This window comes from Ipomoea triloba, chromosome 7 (genome assembly GCF_003576645.1).
Source record: "Ipomoea triloba cultivar NCNSP0323 chromosome 7, ASM357664v1".
Classification (NCBI taxonomy): Eukaryota; Viridiplantae; Streptophyta; class Magnoliopsida; order Solanales; family Convolvulaceae; genus Ipomoea; species Ipomoea triloba.
The window spans coordinates 21,707,372-21,713,337 of NC_044922.1; positions in this window are offsets into that span (position 1 = coordinate 21,707,372).

Here is a 5,966-nt window from a genome sequence, read left to right on the forward strand (position 1 = left end):
CCTCTCCAAGGTCTTTCTCCCCGCTTCCAGCTACTCCACCTCTCGAGCACTTGACCTTTGATCACCAAGCCCGCGTCAAGCCTCAGGTTTCTTTCACTCGGACAGCTGCCAGGTTACTCCACCTCTCTTGCTTAATCCAAAGCAAGGTGTTTTTGGTTGTCACAGTTGAATGTAACAGACTCCAATCTGACCACAAGCTATCGTTGAATCAACTTCGATGTAGAGCAGCTTCGGTCACCTTCTAGATGTATAACAGTTTAAGCTTTGTAACTCTCTTAAACACTAAGATGTGTTTTCTCACTGTTTTGAATATCAGAATGATATTCCAATATAAGCACTTACACTTGAACGTTTTAGTCAGACACCTCTTTCGAATTTTCTAACTCTGTTCCTCTGAAAATATTTTTTTCTGTGTCTTCACGTCCTTATATATGAAAGTAGAGGAATAATTCCGTTGGAGGGAAAATTATTCCGTTTGAAATTTGTCTCCCATGCTGATCATGGGTCATGCATATTTTCAGCATATTTCATGGAGTGGTGATCTTGAAACTTGAACCTCTTTGTCTTGTAGTGAATATTCCATAGTTCACTTTCTTGAGTCCATGCTCCACTTTCGTCTTTTGGTAAAAGTTACTCTTTTTATATTCCCATTGTTCCTTGTTTGTAGGGAATCAGACCACTTCAGCATTGGTGCACCTTTTGACCGTTTGTGGTGGAAATCTGACGTGTCATCCATTTCCGCCCATTTTGAAATCTTCACGTTCGGCACCTCTTCATTATTCCATCTCCATGATATTCTTCTTCTCCACTTTAAGTATGACCGTCATTCAGCTTTGTTGGAGAATTGTTAGTGTATCGAGACCAAGGTTGATATCTTGATTGCTTGATGTCTCGTACTCAAATATCGAGAGGTCTATCTCTCGAACTCTGTTTATGTCTCGAACTGGATAACTGTATCGAGAGGTCCTACCTCTCGAACTCTGCTTATGTCTCGAGACTTAGTTGATGTCTCGCAGACCCTTATTCCTCCAGTGTTGTCCCATGCTTTCTTCTGATCTGTCTATATGATTACAACACGAGACTTCTAAGATGTTCAAACAAATTTACCTCAAGCTTAAATATTTTCCGAGTTGAGCTCAAAGTTACCCGGTTGTATTTTCGCTCTTGGTTTACTTGTCGAACTTACAACGTTTTGCCTATGTGTCGAGACTTGGGAATTTCTACTTAACAGTTGGTATCATCAAAACCTATTACATGATGTTCCTAGCAAACTTTTACGCAAAAAGGATTTTAGAAAACTTTTAGAATAGAAATGAGATGGGTACAAGGTTGAATTTCTATTCTCAATGATTAAAACTACTAAAAATTATATGCCGACACATTATTGTCTCTGGGCTAAATTATGATCATAGCTTGGTATTTTTATTCTGATTAATCATACAAATATAACAAAATTGCATATGGACTAAATTTCATTATATTACATATAATTAATCACAATTTATGCATAAACTTTATGTGATTTGGAAAAACTTGATGTACAATTTTAATTAAAATAAGGATGATGTGACTACTCCTTAATTAACTGAAAATTGCACTATTACATCGGCATAGATTTATGAAAAACAAAACAAATTATGCAATTAACATGACATGTAATTCCCAAGTATACTCCTAGGAAAGTTGGTCGGGACAAAGCCTCATTAAAAACCAACTCCTTAGATAGAGTAGGATTTCAAGGGAACCAATAGCACATTAGCTTCCCTTCAAAAAAAAATAGCACATTAGCTATTCTAGTTTTCTTCCCAAGAAACTTTTTCCGGGTCATGCATTTTCACATTATAGCATAATTGTTCTGAGGGATTATTCAAAACTTTGATGCTCACGATTTGGAAAAGGGCTTTAAGGATAGATGACTTTTAATGTGCTAATCTTCAGGCACTATCATAGTTGTACTAAACCTTATTATGTACTACTATATACGCAATATGCTAAAGTCCAATATCCTAAGGACTTGAAACAATTCCTAAAATATGTTTTTCTAAGGCATAAATATAAATTGCATAGTTGAGAAACCAAATATTATGCCTATTAGTCATGATATGCATATTACAAATACATAAACTCCATATTAAACAACAAATTGCACAAACAATATAGTAATTTAATATATAAGCATAATAAAAATTTTATTCAAATTGCAACTTGATTTTAAATGTTATTAAAAATAATATGTAAACAAAGAAAATTGTAGGCCCAAAATAATTTAGACAATTATAAATAGAGTATACTATAAACAAGGATTTAGAAAAACTAATAGATCAAAGCACACAGGGCCAAAATATTTTTTTAATGGAACGGGTCAGGCCCATTCTCCAGACCCGGCCCAACATTCCCCTTATTAGCTACATTAAACAAAATTAAAACCTAGCTGCAGCAGACCAACGCACGCCAAAAGAGAGGGGGAGACTGTTGGAAAAATGGCATAAATGCCATTTTAAGTGGTCATTTTGTGGTATAAATATATGTGCGGTCCACTTTCGATTTGGGTCGGGTCAAAGTGGATTCGGGTTCTTTGTAGTTAGACGAAGAGATCGATATATTATACGCTCAAAATAGATAATGGGTGAATGAAAAATTGATTATCAAAGTAGATCCATTTGAGATGGAATTAGTGTGGGAAAAGCATTTGAGTAAACTTTTGTCCCACATTGGTTGGGAAAGAAGATTTGACCCACTATATATACAAGAGTCTTTTATGACTTGTTAACTTGTATAGTATAGATGCTCTCTCTTGCGCGTTGCTAGTTGCCGGCGTACAGGAGTCAAGCTTTTTCCATCCACCGTGACTACTGTTCAGGAGACTACTTCTTTATGTTACAGAATTTATTTCTTATTTATTCTGATCATAACATATAGAATTAAGTTTCTTGTTAGTGGGTGATTTAATGGTCAGGAGACTACTTCTTTATGTTACATAATTTATTTCTTATTTATTCTGATCATAACATATAGAATTAAGTTTCTTGTTAGTGGGTGATTTAATGGAGAGTTAGTGGCATATTTAATTCTTGTTAGTGGGAGGAGGTTACAATACCATAATTGAATGCCATGTTAAATGTCATTAATCCTTGATCTCCTATATATTCTTCTAGGTTGAGCAGCAGATTTACACAACACAAGAATATATACATATATACGGAATACATAGTTTTCCACCTCGAAAACTCTGCTCATCCTTCCTTCTAGCCACCGGTGTTCATCCCACGTTCTCATTCTCCGGGTCCCAAGTTTGTGTGCTCAAACGCAGGGATCGTAGTACGTTTTATCCTGGGAAACCTAGGCCGCAACACTCCAGCACCCCGTGAGGCGGTAAATAAGGTTTTAAGGAAAGAGACAACTCGACTCGTGCTTACAACCTACCCCAAAGATCGTTTATCTTCGTCCCCGAGCCCTTCCAGGTTTCTTCTAACCTTTTGTAGGTTAGTTTCCTGGATTTATTTATTTATTGTGAATTTTCTTTTTCTCCATTTTCCTGTGTTTTTTCGAGATTTATTTCCAATAGAGACTTCCATGGCTGACCGAGAGAGGGAGAGAGATCGCCAAAAGATGAGTCGCTGGAGCACCGCCGCTCGCCACCCTCACCGAGACCCAGCACCGCCATCTCTCTACTGTTCCCAACCGTACCAACAGACTGCGACTATCAAGCAGAGAGAGAGACATCGGCAATCGAAGGCCGAGAAGCACAACTTGCCACCGCCTTCTAGCCTCGACGCCTCCGTCGTCCGTCGCCGACGTTTCCTGAAGGATCGGAGAAAGGGAAGTAGCGACATCGCCGGAAACCAGTTTCGCCATCGCCGCATGTCCTCTTCATCGGGCACTGGTGAAGATTGGCACACCTCCGACCAATTGAAGCCCAAAAACCAGTGAATAAATCCGGAGTCTAGTTTTTTTTTTTTTAAGTTTTCGCTATTTCTCCACCGCCCAACGGTGGTCGAGGTTACCATAAAGAGAGACGCACTAGCGACCATTCGAATGGTTGCCAGTCAGAACCTCAATGGAGAAACCCCAAATGCCCATTTTTTAATACGAAAAAACTCATTTATAAATATAAGTATTCATACGCATATCCATACATATATATTAAGTACCAGGCCAGAATATGTATGTGAACAGGAATGATGTAAACAAATATGGATATGCAAATAATTTATATCAATCAATAATCAAATTGCGTATGAACAGATATTTACAGTATCTTCCAGAATATGCTATTGCAAACATAAGCAATTTAAACAACTAGGCAGAGATAAACATGCTCTGATACCAAATGTAAGCATATTGTATTCACATAGGACTAATATCCCGCCATAGTTGTTCTTTTTGAATTGCCTTGAATCTGCTGTAGTTTGCGTTGACGTAGTAGTATGTCTCCCACTTGCTCAGGAAAGTATAGATCTTGCAGTGTACGAATGTCAAAATGATTGTGTGTTGAGCAGTGGGGGACCTATCATATATATAGCCTTTTAACCATCAGGGCCATTGCATAGGGCCCTCAAGTTCTTCATCAGACATCTAGTAATTATTAATTAAAACTTATTAACTTAATTGTACATATTATTTGATTTATTTCGTAATTATTATTTATTAGCATGGCTTATTGACTTAATAATTTTAAATATTGAATAATATATTCAAGAGTTTGTTTCTTGATAAATTATTTATTGAGAGAGATCCTAAATAATTTTTTTTAGGATTTTGTAATTATGTTTTCTAAAAAATATTCATCTGGATTTGAAAAGCGTAAAAAGAAAAGAAGAATTGAGCAACTAACTCAATCACAAAAGAGAACTCTTGAAAAAATTCATTACAAAAGAATATCAAATAGATGATGAGCAAAAGGATGATGCCAATGAAAATTTATTAGATGCTAATAATCTTCATAAAGAATATCAAGGTGATTGTGAGACTTGAAAAATTTTAAATGATAGTGTGCACAACAATGATAAGTATCACAATGACGATGAAAATGATATAGGAATGAATGTTGATCTAGACCTAAATATCTTGTTGGGAGATAAAAATAAAGCTAGCCGAGAAGAATAAAGGAGCTGAGGAAGATGAGGGTGTATTTGTAATTTTCCGTGCACAAGGAGCGCAGCCCCTCACTTTGAGATACACCGGAGCTGGTGAGAATAGATCCCTGATTTTTTTTCTTAAACTTGACTCTCTGACTAATTGAACTGTCCGTGCAGACTACTTACTACTGCCTACTTCCTCTAGTTTATATATATATATAGCTGCAGTCCTCTTCTTTCTTGGTGTAACTTTCCAGAACATGCATTCATTCAATAATAATTAATAAACTTTCCAGAGTTTTCTCTTGTCTGTAAGCTTCTCCGTCATATCTCCTGCTTTGATTTGCACTTGTATCTAAATCCTTTTTTAGGAAATTTTGGAAACATACCAACTCAAAGACTCCAGAGTTTCTGCCTCTAGTATAGGATTGCATATGTAAAACCAGTTTACCCTCAAGCAACAAAAATATGTTTTCTTCTCTGAGCTCATTTGCATACCAATATTGAATTATTCTTTAATTTTTATTTTTATTTTGGTACACAAAGTTGCTGTAAGGAAAAAAATTTCTCTGAATTAAACATATTAATAAAGTATTAATAACATGTTGGGACTGTCAATAAACTGACTATATAGAATGTGAAATCACGAACTAAGATGGGATTGTATATGTTTGATCAGGTAATGAATGATGCCATTGTTAGCAACCTGGGTCTTGTAAATGAACATGACAAATCACAACTTTTGAGAAAGAAGATGCCAAGGTAGTAACTATCATGAGATGTCATCGTACCATATAATAATTGGCATAATAATTTAAATTATTTCACATATTATATATATATATATATATATAACGGATCCTGTGAAATTAGTCCCTTTAGAAATAT